Consider the following 27,140-nt stretch of genomic DNA (forward strand, 5'->3'; position numbering starts at 1 on the left):
AGGCGATGACAGAGGATGAGATGGCTGGATGACATCACGGACTCGATGGATGTGAGCCTGAGTGAACTCTGGGAGTTGGTGATGGACAAGGAGGCCTGGTGTGCTGCGATTCATGGGGTCGCAAAGAGTCGGACACGACTGAGCGACTGAACTGAACTGAACTGAACTTTCCGGAGAAGGCAATGGCATCCCACCCCAGTACTCTTACCTGGAAAATCCCATGGATGGAGGAGCCTGGTAGGCTGCAGTCCATGGGGTAGCTAAGAGTCGGGCACGCCTGAGCAACTTCACTTTCACTTTTCACTTTCCTGCATTGGAGAAGGAAATGGCAACCCACTCCGGTGTTCTTGCCTGGAGAATCTCAGGGACGGGGGAGCCTGGTGGGCTGCCATCTATGGGGTCGCACAGAGTTGGACACGACTGAAGTGACTTAGCAGCAGCAGCAGCACACTTTGATTTACATGCAGTCTACATGGTTGACTATACAAGCACTGATAAATTTCAGACAAACTCCAGATTAGTTGGAGTTTTTGTGGTTTTAGTTTGAAATCCTTACCTTGCATGGAGAGTGAGGACTTGGGCAAGATATGATGGTAATGACAACATGGGTTCTTCTGTAGTGATGCTCTTTAGCACACATTGAATGCAGCTAGTTGATCAAGAAAAACCGTGCTCAAGTTTTTTATGTTCAGCTTTGAAGACTGATAATTAAGATAGCAAAATGGGAGTACACTAACTTTATAATTATTTGAATTAATATATAAAGTATTTGAATCCAGCTGTGCTGATTTTGTAATAATAAGTAGGTACTTGATTCTCAAACATCTTTAACTCCATGGGATGGGGAGGGGCGGTTATGGAAGGGAGGAGATATATACATACATAGCCAATTCACTTTGTTGTACAACATTGTAAAACAACTATATTGTTACTTGCTTAGTTGTATCTGACTTTTTGTGACCCCATGACTGTAGCCTTCTAGGCTCCTCTGTCTGTAGACTTCTCTAGGTAGGAATACGGGAGTAGGTAGTCATTCCCTTCTGCAGAGGATCTTCCTGACTCAGGGGTCAAACCCAGTTTTCCTGCATTGCAGGCAGATTTTTACCATCTGAACCACTAGGAAAACCCAAACTACACCCCAATTAAAAAAAAATCTTTAAAAAAGATGGAGTTTGATTCTATAATACTAGAAATAACACTTTTCTAACCAAGAAAAATATGAAGCCTTTCTGGGGCCATTGTATATGACTGTGCAAGTAATATATTTTATGGATTGTCCACCTCGGGGCATCTTCTCTTATTCACACCGTCAGTTGACATGCCAGCAACAGCCCTGATCTCCCAGCACTGACATTATCAGGGGAAGTACTGCCAGGAGAAGTTTCATGGCCTCCTCTAAAGAATGAGGTGACTTTTAGTACCCACACAGAGATTCTAAGAGGCCCCTGTGAAGAGTATCTTGACTTTGAACAGGACAGAGCTATTGTTGGTTTTAGATTTTCATGTTTGCCTATTTGCCTTTAGGCCAAGAATAATTTTATTTATCTTTACTACTTTCTTGTTAATACTGGCTAAACCATTGTGTAAGAACAAAACTTTTTATTATATTAAATGATTATTAAAACTATGGCATGGTCTCAGTGGAAAGGTACTAATATATTTTTGTGTGTATGTGTGTGTGTGTGTGTTTGTGTGCATACATGCATGTTCTGTTACTTAGTTGTGTCCAGTTTTTGCAACCCTGTGGACTCTAGCCCAACAGTCTCTTCTGTCCATGAGATTTTCCAGGCAAGAATACTGAAGTAGGTTGTCGTTTCCTCCTCCAGGGGATCTTCCTGACACAGGGATCAAACCTATCTCTCCTGCATTAGCAGGCGGATTCTTTTACTGCTGAGCCACCTGGGAGGCCCAGTGTATCTTTGTACTAATATAGAAATCAGCATTTGTATATTTTACAAAAGTGGTTTAGTAGCTTAGTTTTGAAAACTGGCCTAAGTCCTGAATTTTAAATTGTTAATACAGTTTGACTTGTTCACACAAAGGGAAAGCCACCAATACATTGAGGAAGAGATTTTTAAAATCAGGTTAAAGGGGATACGTTTTCAGGAGTGGATGGCAGACTCAGACCATGCAGTAGTGAAGTGAGAGGTACAGGCATCAGACTAGGTCAAAGGTCAGACCTAGCACCGCTTTATGTTAACTGGTTCAGTTTCCTAACTGCTATGTACCTTATGCTGTGAAACATACCAACCTGTAGAGATTTCTGTCAAGATCCAAGGGTAAATGGACCCTAGAGTGGTGCATGACAGAGTGGGCCAAATAAACCTCTTATAAAAGTTTATTTTTCTTTAAAAAATGTCAACTTTTTATTGAGCTATCGTTTATGTTCAAGTTCAAATTAGGTAACATTTTTCCCCTTTGGCTTTCTTACACCTGTGTGTTGCTTCTGTCCTTGTTAGCGCCCTATCTCTAAATCCTTATACCCAATGCTATTCTTTTTAATATTTTATTATTATTGCCTGCGCTGGGTCTTCGTTGTGACACTTGGGATCGTCAGTCTTTATGCCAGCATGGGAACCTTTATGGCAGTATGGGGGATCTAGTTCCCTGACCTGGGATCCAAACCAAACTGTCTGCATCGGGAGTTTGGAGTCTTAGCTGCCAAATCATCAGGGATGTCCCCCAGTATTGTTCTTGAATTGTTCTGAGGTAAAGGTTTTTGATATTAAACATCTGGATGTGTAGTTGTTTTGTGAGATGTCTTTTTATTTCTTTTCAGTATGTTCCTTATTTATTCCTTTTCCTCATGTCCCTAACATATCCTACTTATTGATAATGTATGTTTCCCTTGTCTTTATTAGAAAACAGAGAATGTCAAAATGCATGGCAAAATGCAGCAGCATTAAGCTTTAGCTATGCATCGGTGTAGTGCCTCCCAGTTTATCAGCTTAAAAATCCTTTGAATCTCTGAAATTGAAAAATCTGAAATTTGAATTGGTGATGCATTTGAAATTATGTCAGAACACCGTTTTACTCAGACCTCCTTTTTGACGTGTGTGTGTGTGTGTGTGTGTGCGTGTGTGTGTGTATTTGTATGTGTGTTGATTCAACATGTGTATATATTCTATTTTCCCCATCTGGCATCTGATTTAGCACCAGCCTATCTAGCTGTTCTGTGTCAAGAGGGCTTTAGCCTTTTCACTATGAAAGAGAAAGAAATGAAATAATAAAAAGGAAAAGTCTTCTGCTATCTCCCCTGCCTCACTTTTTGTTTAGTTGTTTCTAAGCAAGTTTCTTGCCATTTACCTTTGCATCTGCACTGCTTATTGATTGGCAATTTTAAAATTGTTTATTGTGCTCTTTTGTTTCACTGTTCAAGAGCTAAAACAAAAGCTCCCAGGCCCTGTGAGGTACACATTTGCATGCGGTGAGCGTTGCCCGAGGAAAAAGTAATTGCTAATGCATATTTATGGGGCACAAATTTGCCATTTGTTTATGCATAAAATTATCAATAGTGCAGGGCGGCCCAGCCGTAGAAAATGGTGACCTTTTTAGCTTAATAAATAGAAATCAGCTGTTATTGTGAAGAGATCAGCCATTTATTCTGTGTTGAGGGACATTGCCGGGAAAATGCAGATTGGGACTGGCAATATCATTAAATGGAAGGCCAATGACCCTTTCCGTAGAGTCTATTATACTTTATCTAATAGGGGATAAATGACTCTGGTTGGCAAATGGAAAAAAAAGAACAACAGTTTTTTTTTTTCTTTTGTAGTTTTATAACTCTGTGGATTTTAAGCCATAAAACTGAACAGGAAACCTCATACTGACCTGTTGCTAGAATTCTCTCAAAAAATATCTGTTTTAAAGTTGCTTTTCCTATTGGTTATTCTCTATTTCAGTTTGTACCCATCAAAACAGAAAGTCTACAGGAGTATTTATATTTTACAGTAAATGTGTTTTACATTTGATATCTTAAAAATATTAAAAGTAGAAAACGATCCCCTCAAAATAAAGTTAGGAATAAGTTGTAAACTGAAGTTTACTTTTTAGAACTAAGCATAAGACTTTCTCACTCATAAGAATGGCTTCTGAGAGGACTTCTCTGGTGGTACGGTGGGTAAAAACCCTCCTGCCAGTGCAGGGGATATGGGTTCCATCTCTGATCAGGGAAGATGCCACGTGTCACAGAGCAACTACTGAGCCTGCACTGTAGCGCCCTTGAGCTGCAGCCCTGAAGCCCATGTACCTAGAGCTTGTGCTCTGCAATGAGAGAGAAGCCCCCACAATGAGAAGCCCACGCAGTGCAGGGAAGAGTAGCCCCACTCCCCGCAACTAGAGAAAGCCTGAGCACCACAGGGAAGACCCAGCACAACCACAACTAATTACTTTTATAAAACCTTCTCATCATTTCTTTTTTTTTTTTTTTTTTTTGTTTGCCATACCACATGATTTGCCAGCATCTTAGTTCCCTCAACAAGGATTGAACTCAGGGCCACGGCAGTGAAAGCATGGAGTCCTAACCCCCGAACCTTCAGGGAACTCCCAGCATATTTTCTTACTATGTAAAAACCAACAGACAGTCATTGTATCTTTTTTGGTTGTTTCACTGAAATGAAATGCCCTTAGTTTCCCCAGAGCTTGCATGAAACTATGGTTTAATGTGGTGTGATCTCACGCTACATTTTTTTTGGCCAGTGTCTCTCTGGTAGGCTAGTGATCATTTTGGTCTTTTAGTTTTTGTTGTTTTTTTTTTTTTTAAATTGAGTGTCCTCAATCATTATAGAAGTCACTATGAAGTGGAAGTTGTGTTTTCTTTTTCAGTATTGTAATGATTTGATGCACTGAAAATTTTATGTAAGTTACAAGACAAGTTAATGCAACAGAAACGTGTGAATCCACCTGGGAAGATGGTGGAGCTCTTGGAAGCTCCATGCGTGCTCCTTTGTAATTGTGAATCCTAACATGAGTGCCCTGGACTAGGTTTCAAGTTTCAACAGTGGTGGATTTGCAGCACCAGTCTTGCCCTCGTGCCACACTTGAGCACGACAGTCCATTCTGCAACATGTCACCAGTGACTGAGTAACATTTTACTGGCAGAAGTAGGTCTGTTGTTCTCTTTTAAAGTGTAGGTTGTAAATAGGATTCAGACACTAGAGTACATTAGTCCATAAAATGAATATATATTTTATGTCATTTATAAGATATTGATTTTAGGTCCATTAGATTCATGGGGCCTAGTAGGAGAAAAAACAATGATTTAATGGGTAGGTTGGAATTTCAGAAGGAAGAACAATGGTGATTAACCCTTTCTTCTTCAGCTTCCTGCCCCCGGTGTATAATATTGTCAAGGGACTGAGGAGAGGACACTAGGAGACAGGGACACTTTATCACCTGTCTTCCCTGCACTTTACAAGGGATCACAAAACAAATTTCAGCTAGATTATTACTATGTCTCTGAATGTGACAGAACAGATCACTCTCAGTTGATGACTTGCCAAAACTATCTTTTATAAGGTAATTTTTAAGTTGATGGATATATTTTATTTTCCAAAGCTCAGAGCACATTTATTTAGAGACTTAGTAATTTAAGATATTGTTTATGGAGATTAAAGATATGAAGAATACAACTTAGATTTTTTTTAAGGGTTTTTTCCTCAACTCTAAGAAAGGAAAGATCATCCAGCTGTCATGTCAGTTATACCCTTTCTTAGGCAAGTCTTAAGTGATATTGATGAGAATGACCACCATAATTTTTAAAGTAGGGTGTTGCCTGTTCCAAAAATACATAGATAATTACTGGTTTATATAAGCCTCTTTTTTGATAAGAAGATGACTGAAATATCACTTCATTTCTATGTTATTAAATTTGGATATAAAGCACTTATAATAATTCAAGTCAATTTCGCTCAACTAATGTTACTACTACCTGAAAGGAATTTCCTCTTAGGCTGTTTTGGCAGCTATATCTTCATTATTATATCTGAAAAAACCTAATTACAATATAGGTATGAAAATTTTAAAAATTCCAATCATCATTCCAGTCTTGTAACATACTGATATATTATGGTTAAAGAAAAATATGCCAACTGAAATCTGATTAGCTTAAAACTTGACCTTACATAAAGATTATGGTATCAACAAACATTTTTTTAGAACATATTTTAGTTCAGGTTTTTCAAGTTCTGTGACAAAAATATAAAAATACAGGCTCCCTCTTGTGGGTAAAATTACCAGCTGTGTATTTCTATATTGCCCACTTATGGGATATGACAAACGTTTTTGTTTCATTTTTAAGTAAAGTCTACTGTGGCAGTGTCTTTACAGTTGCTTAGATGTGACATTTCACTTTATTGATAAAAGTAAAGTTTGGGGTGCCTGTTTAGTATAATTTATTTTTAATGAAAATAGACAGTTTTTTTTTTTAATTGGCAGACCATATGTAGACAACCTTTATTTTACTGCAACAGCATAATTTCTCTTTTTTAAAACTTTTACTTTTATATTAGAGTTTAGTTGCCTAACAATGTTATGGTAGTTTCAGGTGTACAGCAAAGAGATTCAGTTATGCATATACACATATCTACTCTTTTTCAAATTATTTTCCCATTTAGGTTGTTCCAAAATATTAAGCAGAGTTCCCTGTGTTGTGCAGTAAGTCCTGGTTGGTTATCCACTTTAAATATAGCAATATTTACATGTTGATCCCAGACTCCTTAATTAACCTTTCAACCCATCTTCCCCCCACCCCCTCTTAAGCATGAGTTAGTTCTCTAAGTCTGTGAGTCTGCTCTGCTTTGTGACTTATTTTTATCATTTCTTTTTAGATTCTGCATATAAGCAGTATCATATGATATTTCTCTTTCTGACTTGCTTCACTCAATATGACAATCTCTGGGTTTATCATGTTGCTGCCAATGACATTATTTCATTCTTTTTAAAGGCTAAGTAATATTCCATTGCATATACACACCACATCTTTTTTATCCATTCATCTGTCAATAGACATTTAGGTTCCTTCTATGTCTTGGCTGTTACAAACAAGTAGCAGCATAACTTCTGATGTTCAAAATTTAATAACTTTTCTCCCTTTTAAATACTTTCCAAAGCAGTAATTAGTGAATTGATGAAATGATGTGGAGTCTTCTGTCAATGTGGTAACTTTTTGTGCTTATTAACAAAAGATCTGATATTGGAATAAAGTAAAAGCCCCTCTACTAATCATGGTTTAGATGGATAACAGTATGGTAGTGAATCTACCCTAATACCATAAGCCTTGTGACCAAAATAGTGAATAATCAATGGCATAATAAGAACGATGATGAAGAATTACTCAATTCTCCATAAATTGAACTGACAGTAAAGAGGCTGAACTGGCGCCAAGGCTGTGGCTACCACCAAGTACTGATTCTTTGCTTTCAAAAGTCTGATTCTTGAGAATTTCAACTGATTGCCAGAGATAGTTTTTGTTTTAGAACTGTCTAAGGGCTTCCCCGGTGGCTCAGAGACTAAAGCGTCCGCCTCCAATGCGGGAGACCTGGGTTCGATCCCTGGGTTGGGAGGATCCCCTGGAGAAGGAAATGGCAATCCACTCCAGTATTCTTGCCTGGAGAATCCCATGGACGGAGGAGCCTAGTAGGTTACAGTCCATGGGGCTGCAGAGTCGGACACGACTGAGCGACCTCACCTTACCTCACCTAAGGAACTGATAACAGCCAGAGTTTCATTCACTTCTGAAGGTGGCAGGAGCAATATTTTTGAAACTGGACTGGGCAGAGCAGTCACAGAGACACAAGCAAGGAATGTCAATGTAGAGACAGCTGAGTGGCTCCCACTAGACAGTTGTCGTGTTGACCTTGGCTGTCACACATTTGAATGCAATCAATGAGGACACTTGAAAGTTTTTCATAACTCATTCCAAGAAAGAAGAACCTTAATGCTACCTGTCCTAAAGTATACTCAGGATGTTTATATCAAAATTATACAAAATGAACAACTTATGATTAATAAATACAGAGGAGGGGGTGACAGAGAATGAGATGGTTGGATGGCATCACTCACTCAATGGACATGAGTTTGAGCAAACTCTGGGAAACAGTGAAGGGCAGGAGGAAGGGCAATAGGAAGCCTGGAGTCCTGCAGTCCATGGGGTCACAAAGAGTCTGACACAACTGAGTGAGAAAACAAAAATAGCAAATTACTATATAATGCCTTTAACAGAATTTATATGTATATAATAGTTTTTGGATTAATTCTTGTGGTATTATGATATCAAAGTAATGCCTCTTTTTCAATAAATAATAACTGTGTATATATATATATATAAAGATATTTATGTATCTGTATAAATTTATTTGAAAACCATAGACATCTCATGCTTCTAAAGATTTATATCTTGATATATTTACTAAAAAGGAACAATGCACTGTTAATGGTCTACTTTTATTTTTTATAGATTCCTCTTGCTAATGACACGAGTCCTGTCTGAATCTACTTACAAGATTCTGAAGCCTGAACAGAAAATTTTGGCACTGCATTGGGTAGGAAAAAGATACATTCATAAAACACATAATACATACCTTTGAAAAAATTGATTATTTTAAAAATGGAAGTTTATGTGCCTTATTTTTAATTTATAAGTAAAATATGTGACATATGCATATAAAGCTATATACATAGTCTTTTATGTTCAGATGACAACTGAATTTGTAATTATAATTTTCAGACTCATTATGAAGGTAATGTTTCTAAACTGGCAGATGAAAGCAACATTTCTTTTCTTTTCATTTCCTTAATGAGATACACATTTCTTAAAGTTGCAAAAGCTTTTCTTCTTCATTGAAATGTTTTAAAAAAAAGCGTTTGTTACTACTTTTTGTTGTTGCTGAAAAAGAAATACTCTGGGTCACAATGGGTAGGTCCCAGATTTTACAAAACTTCCCATAGGCTATTAAGTATTTCAGGGTATGTTTTTGTAAACACATACAAAAGTACAGGTTTGCTGAGGCCAAACAGGTATTTTCCAATTTGCTTGGCAGGAAAATTTATTGGGCATCTATCTGTGGGTGCGTTTATAAAATGCTTGTAAAAGTTATACTCTTGGGAACAGGAATTGAATGTTTGACCACAGACCTGGAGTTAAAAATCCTTTTATAGTTCCATGACTGACTGACTGTCGTATGAATGAGAGCAGAAAAGGTTGGAGGAAAGGCGTCCTATTGTTTAGAAATTTGTTACCGGTAAAATGGAAAAGGAATTACCTTTCTGTTTAGTTGAAGAGAATAGTGAAAAAGTTGTCTTCCTGCAGAACGCATTAAAATTTATTTCCTAATATACTTGAAAAGTCATATGATTTATGTTTCTAGAACTTCAAGATACAAGTTTATTTGTGAAAACTCTTACATTCAATGGTAGTTTTTTTATCATCTTTAAAAATGGAATTGTTTTAAATCCCCCAAATACTTTAAAATATTCATAAATAAGACTTTATATATTCACAGACAAATGAATCAAAGTAATATGGGAGAAAGCATTGTGAGTATAGCTTTAATGATAACAGAATGGAAATGGAACTGGAATAAGTCACGAATTATTGCAGATATGAAACTTTTATAGTTTTACAAGTAAAAACAGAAATATAAATAAAATTAAATGGGAAATGGAAAACTAGGACTACTTTTAATAAATACAGCAAACATCATATGTAAAGAGCTATTATTATGAGAAAGGCAGTAACATCTTAATTTAAAACAAAACAAGATATAAGAACAAATAATTAATGAAGAATGCAATTCTCACACAAAAAGCTAATAAAAGAAATGCAAAGTTATGCTTCACTTAAAATCAAACTAGTAAAAAGTAGCTTGGAATAATGGAACAAGAATGTAGGGAGTTGGGTGCATTCAGTAATGTTGGAAAAAGTTTATATTTGTTCCGCTTTCCACAAAACGATTTAACTATCTTAAGTGTTTCCAAAGCATTCTATGCAACCTTTTCACTTTACTAGTTTGGAAAGGTTTGGTTGGAAGTAATCCAAATTGTTTTAAAAAGGTAGAACTTTATCTTTTCTTATGTGAAGTCTGTGTAAAGGGATCATCAGGAGGTTCCATAGTCTTTAGGGACCCAGATCCTTCATCTTTTGCTCTGTTTTCCTGAAATTTTTACCTCATGCTTTGGGATATCCAGTATTGATATTCCATCCATAAAGTCAATATTTTAGCAGCAGGAAAAGAATATTTCTAGAAGATTTATGCTCTTTCTCTGTTGTTATTGTCGCTAAGTTGTATCTGACTCTTTAAAGTCCCATGAACTGCAGCATGCCAAGCTTCCCTGTCCTTCACTATCTCCCAGTTTGCTCAAACTCATGACTACTGAGTTGGTGATGCCATCCCACCTTCTCATCCTCTGTCGCCCTCTTCCTTCCTGCCCTCAGTCTTTCACAATGTCAGGATCTTTTCCAATGAATCCACTCTTTGCATCAGATGGCCAAAGTATTGGAGCTTCAGCTTCAGCATCAGGCCTTCCAATGAATATTCAGGGTTGATTTCCTTTAGAATTGACTGGGTTGATCTCTTTGCTATCTAAGGGAGTCTCAAGAATCTTCTCCAGCACCATAGTTCAAAAGTACCACAATTCTTAGTCACTCAGCCTTCCTTGTGGTCCAGCTCTCACATCCATATGTGACTACTAGAATAACCATAGCTTTGTCTATATGAACCTTTGTCAGCAATGTGATGTCTCTACTTTTTAATATGCTGTCTAGGTTTGTCATGGTTTTTCTTCCAAGGAGCAAACATCTTTTAATTTCACGGCTGCAGTCACCGTCCACAGTGATTTTGGAGCCCCCAAAATAAGCTGTCTCTGTTTCCACTTTTTCTCCATCTATTTGCCATGAAATGATGAGACCAGATACCATGCTCTTAGTTTTTTGAATGTTGAGTTTTATGCCACCTCTTTCTTAGCTGAAACTCTCCTTTTTCATCCTCAACAAGAGGCTCTTTAGTTCCTCTTCACTTTCTGCCATAAGAGTGATATCGTCTGCATATTGTTGATATTTCTCCTGGCAATCTTGATTCCAGCTTATATTTCATCCTGCCTGGCATTTCCCATGATGTACTCTGTATGTAAGTTACATAAACAGGGTGACAATATACCACCTTGAAATACTCCTTTCCCAGTTTTGAAAACAGCAGGAAATATTCTGGCAGCAGAAAGGGAATATTTCTAGAAGATTTATGTTCTCTCCCTATATGGATATCTTTTGAAAAGTGTCCATAGCTGTTCCACTTATATTCAATTGACTAGAACCAAGTTGCCAGACCATGACACACTTATAAAAAGTTTGGAAGATATAGTTTTATTTTGGAAGATAAATTTGAGGAAATTACTATTGTTGGAGAATAGAGACTAGATATTAGGGCACAACTAACATTATTTGGTAATTTCACTTCCAGAATTTCTGACTTAATGAAATAATTAAAAGCAACAAACTTTATGTAATTATCATTTGGAATGATGCCATGATAATAGTTTTCTGAATGTTGAGCTTTAAGCCAACACCTTCACGCTCCTCTTTCACTTTCATCAAGAGGCTCTTTAGTTCTACTTCACTTTCTGCCATAAAGAAGGTGTCATCTGCATATCTGAGGCTATTGATATTTATCTTGGCACTGTTGATTCCAGCTTGTGGTTCACCCAGCCCAACATTTCTCTTGATGTTGCCTTCTCTGATATACTCTGCATAGAAGTTAAATAAACAGTGTGACAACATACAGCCTTGACATAATATCCTTTTCCTATTTGGAACCAGTCTGTTTTTCCATGTCCAGTTCTAAGTGTTGCTTCCTGACCTGCATACAGACTTCTCAAGAGGCAGGTCAGATGGTCTGGTATTCTAAGCTCTTTCAGAATTTTCCACAGTTTATTGTGATCCACATAGTCAAAGGCTTTGGCATAGTTAATAAAGCAGAAATAGATGTTTTTCTGAAACTCTCTTGCTTTTTTAATGATCCAACGGATGTTGGCAATTTGATCTCTGGTCCCTCTGCCTTTTCTAAAACCAGCTTGAACGTCTGGAAGTTCACAGTTCACATACTATTGAAGCCTGGCTTGGAGAATTTTGAGCATACTTTACTAGCATGTGAGATGAGTGCAGTTGTGCAGTAGTTTGAGCATTCTTTGGCATGGCCTTTCTTAGGGATTGGAACGTAAACGGACCTTTCCAGTCCTGTGGCCACTGCTGAGTTTTCCAAATTTGCTGGCATATTGAGTGCAGCACTTTCACAGCATCACCTTTTAGGATTTGAAATAGCTCAACTGGAATTCTATCACTTCCACTAGATTTGTTCTTAGTGATGCTTCCTAAGGCCCACTTGACTTCACATTCCAGGATGTCTGGCTCTAGGTGAGTGATCACACCATCGTGATTATCTGGGTTGTGAAGCTCTTTTTTGTAAAGTTCTTCTGTGTATTCTTACCACCTCTTCTTTGTATCTTCTGCTTCTGCTAGGTCCATACCATTTCTGTCCTTTATTGAGCCCATCTTTGCATGAAATATTCCCTTGGTATCTCTAATTTTCTTGAAGAGATCTCTAGTCTTTCCCATTGTATTGTTTTCCTCTATTTCTTAGCACTGATCACTGTGGAAAGCTTTCTTATCTCCCCTTGCTAATCTTTGGAATTCTGCTTTTAAACGGCTATATCTTTCCTTTTCTGCTTTGCTTTTTACTTCTTTTCTTTTCACAGCTATTTGTAAGGTCTCCTCAGACAGCCATTTTGCTTTTTTTGCATTTCTTTTTCTTGTAAATGGTCTTGCTCCCTGTTTCCTGTACAAATTCACGAACCTCCATCCATAGTTCATCACGCACTCTATCAGATTTAGTCCCTTAAATCTATTTGTCACTTCCACTCTATAATTGTAAGGGCTTTGATTTAGGTCATACCTGAATGGTCTAGTGGTTTTCCTTACTTTCTTCAATTTAAGTCTGAATTTGGCAATAAGGAGTTCATGATGTGAGCCACAGTCAGCTCCTAGTCTTGTTTTTGCTGACTGTATAGAGCTTTTCCATCTTTGGCTGCAAAAAATATAATCAATCTAATTTCGGGATTGACCATCTGGTGATGTCCATGTGTAGAGTATTCTCTTGTGTTGTTGGAAATCATGAAATCATTAGCAAGTTTAATTTTCTTTATAGTTTGTACACTTTTAACAAATATGATTTAGCATTACATATTTAATATTGATTATTGAGAAATATGAAAAGTATGGAATTCCAAATCGTTACATAAGTTGCTTAGTGCCTCTGTCTGAAATACTCTGTGTGTGTCTTTTCAAGGAGAGATGAAACAGCTTATCACTCATCTTTTTTGAGTGCTTTTCATGAAGTCAGATTGCAAAAGCTTTTCTTCTCAGTAGAGCCATATACAGTTTCTCAGAAATCTTGATTGTATTTCATCCTGGCTACATATTTTTATATTAAGACAGATTGAGATATTTTTCAGTGGCATTTGACAAGCACCTTAAGGTTGTTGATAATCATTCTGATTTCAAAGACAAAGTGGGAAACTTTGAAAGACTTTTCTTTCTTGTGTCTAAGTGACGGTATTTGAGTACTGCAATTCTGGACTAAGAATATTCTCTTTTTTCTGGGAGATTTTTTTTCTTTTACCATATTATGTTGCATTAGAATATTAAAGGAGTGAGAATTTTTCTGGAAGTAAGTGAAAAGTCACAATTAGCAATCTGTGAGAAATCATGGCAGAAATTAGGATGAGAATTTTTTTTTCTCCTGACCCTAAGCTGACTTAACTCTTTGGAATTTATAAGAGAAGCATAATGTTGAGATGCATCAACTTTGCAGACATGCTGTTTGGGCTCAGTTTCTGACAATACCACTTAGGGCTGTCTACTGTTGGGTATGTTTCTTAAGCACCAACCATTCCTCGCATGTAAAATGTAAATAATAATGGAAAATAGTTTCAAACAAATATCACATGGACACTGGTTTAACTACACTGGTTATACAAAATAGGCTTTAAAAACCAAACCATTACTGGAGATAAAGTTACTCTATAAGTGATTGAAGTTTAAATTTGATTGGAAGATAGAATGATATTAACTCTAAGTGTCCCTAAGAGCATAACCTCAAGACAGATTAAGGAAAATTTGACAGAATAGCAGGGAGAAATAAACAATACACAGTAGCAGTGAATATTAACTTACTTAGTAATTGATGGAATAAAATAGAAAAGAATCAGTAGAGGGGGATAGAGTTGAAATATAAGACTAAGAAACTTGACATTGTAGACATATATAGAACCTTGCATGCAACTGCAAAATTCACATTATTTTGAAGAACAATGGAATAATTACAAAAATTGACTGTATGCTGAGTCATAAATTAGGTCTCAACTGTTTTCAAAGAATTGAAATTATACCAGTGAAATTAAGCTGCAGGTGATAACAAAAATATAGCAAGAAAAAGTTTAAAAATTAAAAAGAAATCACAATAATAATTATAAACACTTTAGACTAACTAAAAATGTGTATCTTATAAATAACAATTGTAGAACACCTATAAGAAGCATTTACTGGGAAATTTATACCTTAAATGTACTAAAGAAAATAAACTGAACATTAATAAGTCAAGACTTTATCTGAAAAAAAAAAGAATTAAAGTACAAAATTAATGAGGTCAGAAGCAAACATATAAAGAAAAGAAGCAGGACAGCCTAAAATTGTTACAAACGCTGAGTAAATGTTTCTACATTCTGATGAGACTGAACAAGTGAACAAGTGACGAGAGGAATATCTAGTATCAGAAATGACAAAGTAACATCACAACAGATGTACAGATATTAAACAGTTAATAATGAGTATCGTGAACTTCATATTACCAGGTTAATATTGGGAAATATGAAGAGTTAGATGAGTGGTCAACTTCCTAGAAAAATACATCAATAATCAAAATATTCCTAAAAATACATAACTTAGCAATATTTTCTTTAAAAGAGATAACCTGAATGATTTTATAAACATTAAGGAAATTTTATTTAGTAATCAAAAATTTTCCTACAAAAGAATTCCAAACACAGAAGGCTTCACAGGCAAATTTAAAGAAGAAGTAAGTCTAATCCTATGTAAGTTTTTGTTTTGTTTTGTTTTTCAAAAAATAGAAGAGGTAATAATCCCCAATTTATTTTATAAGGATCATATAATCTTGATACAAAACCTGACAAAAATAGTATAAAAAAGGATATTCAGGCAAATCTGTCTCATGAATAAAATGGAAAAGCTGTCAATCAAATATTAGCAAACCAATTTCAGCAATATATGAAAAAGTTCATTAATCGTGAGCAAATTTGTTTACTCCAGAAAATCAGCATTTGTTAGCATGTAAAAAAATCAGCCAGTGTAATACAAATTAAAAGATGATGATATCACATGGTTATTTCAGTTAATGCAGAAAAAGGATTTAATAAAATATTTCATTTATTCCTTATTTTTGAAGTTCCTGAAAACTAAAAACAGGAAAGAACTATTTTAGTGTGATAAGAAATACCTATTGCAATCATAAATTAAAATAGTAAAATGTTGAAATCTTTCCTAATGAGATCAAGAGCAATATCAGGATATTTGTCATTGAGCATTTTACCTATAGAGCCTAGACAATACAATAAAGCAAGATAAATGCAACTATTGGGATTGGAAAAGAAACTACCATTGTTATTGGCAGATGGTATGAATTAATATGAGCATTTAAATTTGGTGCAAACAATTCAATATGTACAAATCAACTATATTTCTATATATCAGTGTCAATTTTTACCTAGTATTTAGTAACAAGAAATGAGTAGTACATCTATAAGGAAAATTTGAAAGTTCGAGAAAGATTTTACTATATATTAAATGAAATAAATGGTGAGATATACCGTATTCATGTACAGAAAGAGCCAATATTGTAGCAATGTCCCCAAATCCAAGTAGATTTGCAATCAAAATGCCAATTGTTTGTTTTGTCTTTGTTGGTTTTTGTCTTTCTTTGTTATTTGTTTGGATTGTGTGTTTGTGTGTAAGGTTGCACGCCTTTGTGTGTACTCACCCATGTGTATGCATATGTGTGTGAGTGTGAGTAGGTGTGTATATGTGTGTGAGTGTGAGTGGGTGTGTAATGTGACAGGTTGATTCAAACATGAAAAGACAAGAAGAGTCAAGACACTCTTGAAAAGGGGGTGTATGGGTAGGATTACTTGTCCTGTTAATTTATAAAGTATTATAAATTCTGGAAGTGTGGCATTGCTGCTGGGGTAAGCAAGCAGACAAATGAGAGACACTAGAGAGCTCAGTTAAGAAGCAACAGTTAGAACCCTGTATTTAACAACTGATTTATTCAAGATTGAGAAAGGAGTACGATGGGGCTGTCTGTTGTCACCCTGTTTGTTTAATCTATGTGCTGAGCACATCATGAGAAATGCTGGGCTGGATGAGTTACAAGCTGGAATCAAGATAGGAGGGAGAAACATCAACAACCTCAGATATGCAGATGATACCACTCTAATGACAGAAAACAAAGAGGAACTAAAGAGCTTCTTGATGAGGGTGAAAGAGGAGAGTGAAAGAGCAGGCTTAAAACTCAGTATTAGAAAAACTAAGATCATGGTGTCTGGCCAGTTACTTCGTGGCAAATAGAAGGGGAAAAGGTGGAAATAGTGACAGATTTCCTCTTCTTCAGCTCTAAAATCACTGCAAATAGTGACTGCAGCCATGAAATCACAAGACGTTTGCTTCTTGGCAGGAAAGCTATGACAAACTTAGTGCGTTGAAAAGCAGAGACATTACTCTGCCGACAAAGATCTGTATAGTCAAGGCCATGGTCTTCCCAGGGGTCATGTATGGTTGTGAGAGCAGGACCATAAAGACGGCAGAACTCTGAATAACTGATGCCTTTGAACTGTGGTGTTGGAGAAGACTCCTGAGAATCCTTGGGACATCAAGGAGATCAAACCAGTCAATCTTAAGGGAAATCAACCCTGAATACTTGTTGTAAGGGCTGATGCTGAAGCTGAAACTCTAGTAATTTGGTCATCTGATGCTATCATCTAACTCATTGGAAAAGTCCTTGATGCTGGGAAAGATTTAGGGCAGAAGGAAAAGAGGATGTCAAAGGATGAGATGGCTGGATGGCATCACCGATGCAATGGACATGAACTTGGGCAGACTTTGGGAGATGGTGAGGGACAGAGAGGCCTGGTGTGCTGCAGTCCATGGGGTTACTAAGAATCAGACACGACTGAGCGACTAAACAACAGAGAGCTCAGAAACAACTCTTGCATATATGGACATTTTATTTATAATAGGGGTGGCACTTCAAAGCAGTAGAGAAATAGCAGACTTTTAAAAATACATGGTATTGGGAAAATTGACTCTTTATTGGAAAAAATGAAATGGAATCCCTACCTCACACACACACAGATATCAATTTCAGTTAGTGTAAGATGTGAAAAAAAGAGAATCTCTTAAGATACTTTCCTGTAAGAAAATCTAGGAAAATAACTTTATGACCTGAATGTAGAGACATATTCCTTAGATAAAAATGCACACATTCTACATTATTTTTTTAAAATACACTTAATCTTTAAGAGCAGTTTTAGGTTCACAGCAATATGAGCAGAAGGTTTAGAGGTTTCTCATATACCACTCCCTGCAACCCCCCTACCCACACACACATGCCTAGCCTCCCGCAACATTAACATCGCCCACCAATGTCAACATCCCTCACCAGAGTGGTACAATTTTTACAACTTCTGACACATTAGTGTCACTCACAGTTCATCATTTAGGTAGGTTGTAGTTTATTTTATAGTTTATCAAGAAAATGAAACATAAAAATGAGTGAAAAGAGAGGACATGGAGTGGCAGAATAAATTTGCAAAGATTCATTAACACACTGATATCCAGAATAGATATTTTAAAACTACAGATCAATGTGAAAATTCACATAATCCAATAGAAAAATGGTAAAAAAAAAAAAGAAATCCAAATGGCTAACAATACATGCAAATGTCAAAACATATGAAAGATGCTTAATATCAGTAATAGTCAAGGAAATACAAAGTGAGTTCACAGTGAGATGCTGCTACATATGCCTCAGAATGGGGAAAACTAAAATGGTTAGCAGGTCAAAGCAATGACAAGATTGCAGAACAATAGCAATGTTCATACAGGGCTGATCAGAACAGAAATTGGAACAGCTACTTTGGATAGATGGCTCCTACTTAAGCATAGCAATCCTAGTTATGTGTATCCTAGCAAAATATGTGCATATGAGCACCGAAGAATTGATGCTTTCAAATTGTGGTGCTGGATAAGACTCTTGAGAGTCCCTTGGACTGCAAGGAGATTAAACCAATCAATCCTAAAGGAAATCAACCCTGAATATTCATTGGAAGGACTGCTGCTGAAGCTGAAGCTCCAATACTTTGGCCACCTGATACGAAGAGCCAACTCATTGGAAAAGACCCTGATGATGGAAAAGATTGAAGGCAGGAGGTGAAGGGAGTGACAGAGGATGAGAGGGTTGTATGGCATCACTGACTCAATAGACATGAATTTGAGCAAACGCTAGGAGTTAGTGGAGGACAAAGGAGCCTGGCTTGCTACAGTTCATTGGGTCACAAGGAAATGATCACAATATAGTGACTGAACAAGAACTAAATATGTGCATACATGTATCAGGAAATACTTACAAAAATGTTCACAGTAGAAATATTTGTATTTGCCAAAAATTAGAAATAATTCACTAATCAAGAATAACATGGACAATTGTAGAATAGTCATGATGTGAAACAATGAAAATGGAAGGCTTTTAGTGATCTACTTAATATTAAGCAGAGAAAAGCAAAGACATAATACAAACAGATGATGTATGGTTGATGTGTGGTAGATTCTAGGCAAACAATTGTGTTTTTCAGAGGTGCATTATGGGTGGTAAAGCTATAAAGAAAATCAGGGAAACATTACTGTAAGAGTCAGAGGGTGCTGATCTCTAGGAATGAGGAAGAGACTGAGCTCATGGAGGGAGAATTTAGGTGAGGGAGCATTTTGGGTCCAAGGGAGAGTGCCACTGGTGCCCTTCTGGTGATTATGTGGGTGTGTGTTTTCTTATTATTTGCCTAACTGTACATATGGTGTACACATATTCAATATAATTGTTAAAGTAGTACAGCAAATAGTTATAGTAAGTTTTATTTATTTCTTTAGTGGTATATATTTTCATGAGGGAGAACTGGTTGCAAATAGCATAAACTGATACATCTTTCAAAATTAGGTAAAATAATTGAAGGTGTTTGTAAAGAATCTCCCACATTGGAAATGAAGAATAATAGACTAGTAAAATAGGCAGGTATTCTTTTCAGTGTTCTTTTTCTAAGACATGTAATAAAGGATATCAGGCATTGCCTTTAGATTGACTAGAATGTTTTGAGAACTATAAAATTATAAATATTTTATTTGTATATGAATTGAATGCATTGGCAGGTTAAACCTTTGCACCCATCAACAATACCCACAAAAAGACTTTGTTGGATATCTGATTTTATGCTGCATTGACCAAAAATAAGTTCTACACAGAGGCTTGTAAATCTAAGATTTTACAGAGGTAAGTTGAGGATAGTGGTTAGTTATACCATTGGTGGCAAGTTATTTTTGTTTTGCTTATTTCCTTCTGCATTAACATCCTTTTAAAATGTCACTGCATTTATAGTTGTTTGCTTTAACCACTTAGCCAGTTAATAATTTGTGAACCTAAGTGATTGTTATTTGTATACGCCTTTGGTCACCTTTCTCTTTTACTTGCAAATAAGCAAGCTCTTTGCTTTAACTGTTTATCAAATTCACCTTTTTTCCCCCCAGTCAACCTTATCTAGAAAGTAAAACTCTTTGCTGCCTGAAAAAAAAGAGAATAATCCCAATATATTGTAAATTGTCAAGTGAGTTCTTTATAATTAAAGATTACTCTGCAATATACAATTTTTAAGGCATTTATCCCGACAGGGTTCAGTGGCCTTTGAGAATGAGCCACTTTGTTGACAAATCTATCATCTAAATTGTGCAACATTAATGAGAGCTCAGAGCAGCACACGCTTACATTTTAATGTGGGTGGCAGTTTAAGAAGAAAAAAAACCCACCAAAACAAAATGTTGAATATGATTGAAGTTGATTTAAAAAAGGTCTGCCACCTGTGGATAAAAATGTGCATTACTCTGAACACATAATAATTAACAAGACTGAAAGGCCATGGCAAAATCCAATGACTCTCTGAAATCAAAACCCTGGTTATTATAAAAAAAAAAAAAACACACAAAAAGACACCAATTTTCATAGTAAATATGAATAACGGGCTTGTGATGTCACTTACCTGTGCAACTAATGATCCTTGCTCTATAATTTAATCCACAGTTCTTTACTGACATATGGTAGAATCCATTCCTAAAAGTATGGTCTTTGATATGAAAACCTCATTTCTTAATTAAGAACTCATTATGTGGTCTTATATTTCCTGAATTGTATAAAATTTCTATATCTCCTTTTTCATAACCATTTATAACTCACTGTAGGTCATCTTTTATTGTTGCACCTTGATCTCGTGAGTAAAATTCGTTTTTTTAATATACTTTCAGCCTAGTTTTCTCAAGTTAACCTTATAAGTAACACCATGCATATTTAAATCTAATAGCACTGGACTCATAATTTCTTCTCAACTCAAAGTTATTTGTTTAAATGCCTGATTATGCTTGATTGTCTTTATGCTCTACCTATAATATCTAAGCTCCATCTGCATAGTTTAGCATAAAGTTATTAAGCTTATTTTCTGGGTCTTTCAAGTGTATGTACATATAATGCACTGGGAGAATTTTATTAGCACAATTTGAATTGCAGAGTTCATTTCAAAATGTACATCAGCTTAAGTAACATAAAACAGTCACTGTTGAGATATTGTACTGGTCTTGGAACGAGATATTGCTACTTGAGTAGCCGATGCTGATCCTCTTGAGGCAGACCTAAAATACTAACCTGGCAGAAAATAATAGTTTATGTAGAATTCCTTTGACTAGCCTTTAGCTTCTTGATTGATAAAAAATAATGAGACATTCATGGAAAAATCACAGAAAAACTAGAATTTTATTACTTTTATTTAAAAGTCAGATGATAATATATATCTAAATCCTTTAATAATAATTGCTTGAACAGTATTCCCTTATTCAACAATTATTTGTAATTAAAAGGATTTTTCCTTCTAAATAAAATAATGCATGAATTGTTGACCAAAAGGCTTTAAAATAATGTATATAAGCAAGTAATTCCTTAGTAGTTTTGTATCTTTCTTTAGAATACTAAGCAACAAGGAAGTAGTTCTAACAATAATAATTTAATTTTAGAAAAAAACCTTGAACCCAAACCATCTCCATAAAACTTTTATAATTAGGTTGTATCTCTTCTCAATGGAACAAGTCTTGCCCACAGTCACATTCTGTAAATGAAAATACATTTTGCATAAATTAGTGAAGTTGAATTGCTGAGACATTTTATAAAATGTAATAAATATGTTCCAATTTTTAAAGTCATTAGGAACCATAATTTTAATTTTCTTAGGTGATGCGTGTATCTATGTATCTTTTAGAGAATTTTAAAAAACAATACATACCTTATAGTGAATAATTGGCGTTTTATAACATAATATTATTTGAAATGACATAATGTAAACATGATGTTTGACCTGTAATTAGGAAATTTTATTTCCTCTTAACATGATAAAGCTTTTTTATACAGTGTTGTTTTAGGCATTTCAAATCTGTGTGAAAGGAATGAACAATTTTCTTCCAAGTATTTGGAAGAAAAGTTAAATTTCTATACCACTGTCAAAATAAATTCCAGGAGGATTGAAGTTTTAAATTCTTAATAAAAGAAACTATAACAGTATTAAGAGAGTATTGGTGAGTATTTATATAAGTGGAGGGAGAGTTGGAAGTTATTATTAAGCATTGCACCAAAGGCAGAAATCACAAAGGAAAACTTTTTCTAGGTTTGATCACAAAATTGTAAAACCTTTGCATCTTAAATGATAGAAGAGACAAACCAATGAGAAACTGAGATTGTATATTTACAATCTCAGATTGTATATTGTATATTTACAATATACTGGGTTTAATGGTATAAATTGCTATTTAAAAAAATACTATTGGCAATTTAATATGTTAATTGTGAAATTAAAATATAATTTAAACTGCTTACAAATTAAGGGGAAAATAGAGTTATAACTTGAATATTGAATTAGAAGGAGGAAATCACATGGGGGCTCAGTTCAGTTCAGTTCAATCTGCATATCTGAGGTTATTGATATTTCCCCCGGCAATCTTGATTCCAGCTTGTGTTTCTTCCAGTCCAGTGTTTCTCATGATGTACTCTGCATATAAGTTAAATAAGCAGGGTGACAATATACAGCCTTGACATAATATCCTTTTCCTATTTGGAACCAGTCTGTTGTTCCAGGTCCAGTTCTAACTGTTGCTTCCTGACCTGCATACAGGTTTCTCAAGAGGCAGGTCAGGTGGTCTGGTATTCCCATCTGTTTCAGAATTTTCCACAGTTTATTGTGATCCATGCAGTCAAAGGCTTTGGCATAGTCAATAAAGCAGAAATCGATGTTTTTCTGGAACTCTCTTGCTTTTTCCATGATCCAGCGGATGTTAGCAATTTGATCTCTGGTCCCTCTGCCTTTTCTAAAACCAGCTTGAACATCAGGGAGTTCACGGTTCACGTATTGCTAAAGCCTGGCTTGGAGAATTTTGAGCATTACTTTACTAGCATGTGAGATGAGTGCAATTATGCAGTAGTTTGAGCATTCTTTGGCATTGCCTTTCTTTGGAACTGGAATGAAAACTGATCTTTTCCAGTCCTGTGGCCACTGCTGAGTTTTCCAAATTTGCTGGCATATTGAGTGCAGCACTTTCACAGTGTCATCTTTCAGGATTTGAAACAGCTCAACTGGAATTCCATCACCTCCACTAGCTTTGTTCATAGTGATGCTTTCTAAGGCTCACTTGACTTCACATTCCAAGATGTCTGGCTCTAGATTAGTGATCATCTCTTCAAGAAAATTAGAGATACCAAGGGAACATTTCAAGCAAAGATGGGCTCGATAAAGGACAGAAATGGTATGGACATAACAGAGGCAGATAGGGGCTAGATATATAAAATTTTTTTCTAAAATTCAAGGCATGCAAATTAATTGTGAGAGCCTAGTTCATTTAGCAAATTGGCAAAAATTAAAAATACCACCATAACCGAATACTGAAGAAATTTCAGTGACATGAAGCCTCTCATTTACTAAGAATAGTAGTGTCCATTGTACTGCTGCACCAAAGATTTCGTTCACACAGTGCATGTTAAAATTTGTTAATGTTGATGCTTGTGCTCTAGGGAGTTACCTTATATTACACACACACACACACACATATATATATAAAATGTGTGTGTGTGTATATATATATATATATATATATAAAATGTGTGTAGTAACGCAAAATTTAACACAGCAATTTGTAAAAAGTATGGGTTTTGCATTAAAGATATTGTAGTATTTTTATATGATGGAATATTAATTTCATGTAAAAATGGTATCAGTTCAGTTCAGTTCAGTCGCTCAGTCATCTCCGACTCTTTGCGACCCCATGAATCGCAGCATGCCAGGCCTCCCTGTCCATCACCATCTCCCGGAGTTCACTCAGACTCACGTCCAGTGAGTCCGTGATGCCATCCAGCCATCTCATCCTCGGTCATCCCCTTCTCCTCCTGCCCCCAATCTCTCCCAGCAGCAGTCTTTTCCAATGAGTCAATTTTTCGCATAAGGTGTCCAAAGTACTGGAGCTTCAGCTTTAGCATCATTCCTTCCAAAGAAATCCCAGGGCTGATCTCCTTCATAATGGACTGGTTGGATCTCCTTGAAGTCCAAGGGACTCTCAAGAGCCTTCTCCAAGACCACAGTTCAAACGCATCAATTCTTCGGCCACTGGAAAAACCATAGCCTTGACTAGGTGGACCTTAGTTGGCAAAGTAATGTCTCTGCTTTTGAATATACTATCTAGATTGGTCATAACTTTTCTTCCAAGGAGTAAGCATCTTTTAATTTCATGGCTGCAGTCATCATCTGCAGTGATTTTGGAGCCCCCCAAAATAAAGTCTGACACTGTTTCTACTGTTTCCCCATCTATTTCCCATGAATTGATGGGACCAGATGCCATGATCTTCGTTTTCTGAATGTTGAGCTTTAAGCCAATTTTTTCACTCTCCTCTTTCACTTTCATCAAAAGGCTTTTTAGCTCCTCTTCACATTCTGCCATAAGGGTGGTGTCATCTACATATCTGAGGTTATTGATATTTCTCCTGGCAATCTTGATTCCAGCTTGTGTTTCTTCCAGTCCAGTGTTTCTCATGATGTACTCTGCATAGAAGTTAAATAAGCAGGGTGACAATATACAACCTTGACGTACTCCTTTTCCTATTTGGAACCAGTCTGTTGTTCCATTTCGAGTTCTAACTATTGCTTCCTGACCTGCATACAAGTTTCTCAAGAGACAGTTAGGTGGTCTGGTATTCCCATCTCTTTCAGAATCTTCCACAGTTTATTGTGATCCACACAGTCATGGGAAACAGGAACCGTCATAAATATTCAAGAGATATTTGTTGAATGGATACATGGATGTGTATGCACACATACACACAAAGGGTTTCTATCATGCATACACAAAATACTGACAGAATATATGCTAAAATAAATAAAATACTCAATGGCTAGATTACACAATTATCTGTAATCTGATTTTTTAAAAATTTCACCTTTTAAATTCTATGTATTAGCCACCTTTCTACAATAAAAATACATTTTTATTTTAAGAAGAAATACATATTTTTTAAACTATAAATGTAAGTGTAGCAATTAAGCAGCTTCCCCCCCCCCCCGCCATGTTTTCTTCTAGTTTAATGATTTGGGATCTTATATTCAAATCTATTATCCATTTCCAGTTTATTTTTTGTGAGTGGTATATGATAGCAGTCCAATTTCATATTCCCATACACAGTTGTCCAGCTTTCTCAACATCATTTATCAAAGAGTCAATTGTTTTCCCATTTGGGGGCCCTCATTTCTGTTCCATTGGGCTGGCTGCCTATTTGATGTCAGTACCATACTGTTTTGATTTCTATAGCTTTGTAGAACTATCAGTTCAGTTCAGTCACGCAGTCGTGTCCAACTCTTTATGATGCCATGGACTGTAGCACGCCAGGCTTCCCTGTCCATTACCAATGCCTGGGGCTTACTCAAACTCAAGTCCATTGAATTGGTGATGGCATCCAACCATCTCATCCTCTGTTGTTCCCTTCTCCTGCCTTCAATCTTTCCCAGCATGAGGGTCTTTTCAAATGAGTGAGGTCTTCCCATCAGGTGGCCAGAGTGTTGGAGGTTCAGCTTTAACATCAATTCTTCCAATGAATATTCAGGACTGAATTTCCTTTAGGATGAACAGGTTGAATCTCCTTGCAGTCCAAGAGACTCTCAAGAGTCTTCTCCAACACCACAGTTGAAAAGCTTCAATTCTTCGGCACTCAGCTTTGTTTATCGTCCAACTCTCACATCCATACATGACTACTGGAAAAAACCAAAGCTTTAACTAGACGGACCTTTGTTGGCAAAGTAATGTCTTTGCTTTTTAACATGCTGTCTAGATTGGTCATAACTTTTCTTCCAAGGAGCAAACATCTTTTAATTTCATGGCTGCAGTCACCATCTGCAGTGATTTTGGAGCCCCCAAAATAAAGTCTGTCATTGTTTCCACTCCTTCCCCATCTATTTACCATGAAGGATGAGACTGGATGCCATGATCTTCGTTTTCTGAATGTTGAGATTTAAGCCAACTTCTTCACTCTCCTCTTTAAAATTTTTTTCAATATAAATTTATTTATTTTAATTGGAGGCTTATTACTTTACAATATTGTATTGGTTTTGCCATATATCAACATGAATCCACCATGGGTGTACACATGTTCCCCATCCTGAACCCCCCTCCCACTTCCCACCCCATACCATCCCTCTGGGTCATCCCAGTACACTAGCCCCAAGCATCCTGTATCATGCATCACACATGGACTGGCGATTCATTTCACATATGATATTATACATGTTTCAATGCCATTCTCACATATCATTCCCACCCTCGCCCTGTCCCATAGAGTCCAAAAGACTGTTCTATACCTCTGTGTCTCTTTTGCTGTCTCACATACAGGGTTATCGTTACCATCTTTCTAAATTTCATGTATATGTGCTAGTATACTGTTGGTGTTTTTCTTTCTGACTTACTTCACTCTGTATAATAGGCTCGAGTTTCATCCACCTCATTAGAACTGATTCAAATGGATTCTTTTTAATGGCTGGGTAATACTCCATTGTGTATATGTACCACAGCTTTCTTATCCATTCGTCTGCTGATGGACATCTAGGTTGCTTCCACGTCCTGACTATTATAAACAGTGCTGCGATGAACCTTGGAGTACACGTGTCTCTTTCATTTCTGGTTTCCTCAGTGTGTATGCCTAGCAGTGGGATTGCTGAGTCATAAGGCAGTTCTATTTCCAGTTTTTAAGGAATCTCCACACTGTTCTCCATAGTGGCTGTACCAGTTTGCATTCCCACCAACAGTGTAAGAGGGTTCCCTTTTCTCCACACCCTCTCCAGCATTTATTGCTTGTAGACTTTTGGATAGCAGCCATTCTGACTGGCATGAAATGGTACCTCATTGTGGTTTTGGTTTGCATTTCTCTGATAAGGAGTGATGTTGAGCATCTTTTCATGTGTTTGTTTGCCATCTGTATGTCTTCTTTGGAGAAATGTCTATTTAGTTCTTTGGCCCATTTTTTGATTGGGTTGTTTATTTTTCTGGAATTGAGCTGCAGGAGTTGCTTGTATATTTTTGAGATTAATTTTTTGTCAGTTGCTTCATTTGCTATTACTTTCTCCCATTCTGAAGGCTGTCTTTTCACCTTGCTTATATTTCCTTTGTTGTGCAGAAGCTTTTAATTTTAATTAGATCC

General features: G+C 36.2%; 1 protein-coding gene across 18 annotated transcripts in view; it reads left to right on the forward strand.

The window, feature by feature from the left end:
* Positions 1-27,140, forward strand: part of SOX5 (SRY-box transcription factor 5) — a 1,143,569-nt gene that overhangs the window by 306,980 nt on the left and 809,449 nt on the right. For all 18 annotated transcript variants that reach the window (XM_069581248.1, XM_069581229.1, XM_069581234.1 and 15 more), the window contains one exon: positions 8,456-8,540. The gene's annotated coding sequence lies outside the window, so the exon portion shown is untranslated. The remainder of the gene's footprint in view (positions 1-8,455; positions 8,541-27,140) is intronic.

The sequence above is a fragment of the Ovis canadensis genome, chromosome 3 (genome assembly GCF_042477335.2).
Source record: "Ovis canadensis isolate MfBH-ARS-UI-01 breed Bighorn chromosome 3, ARS-UI_OviCan_v2, whole genome shotgun sequence".
Lineage (NCBI taxonomy): Eukaryota > Metazoa > Chordata > Mammalia > Artiodactyla > Bovidae > Ovis > Ovis canadensis.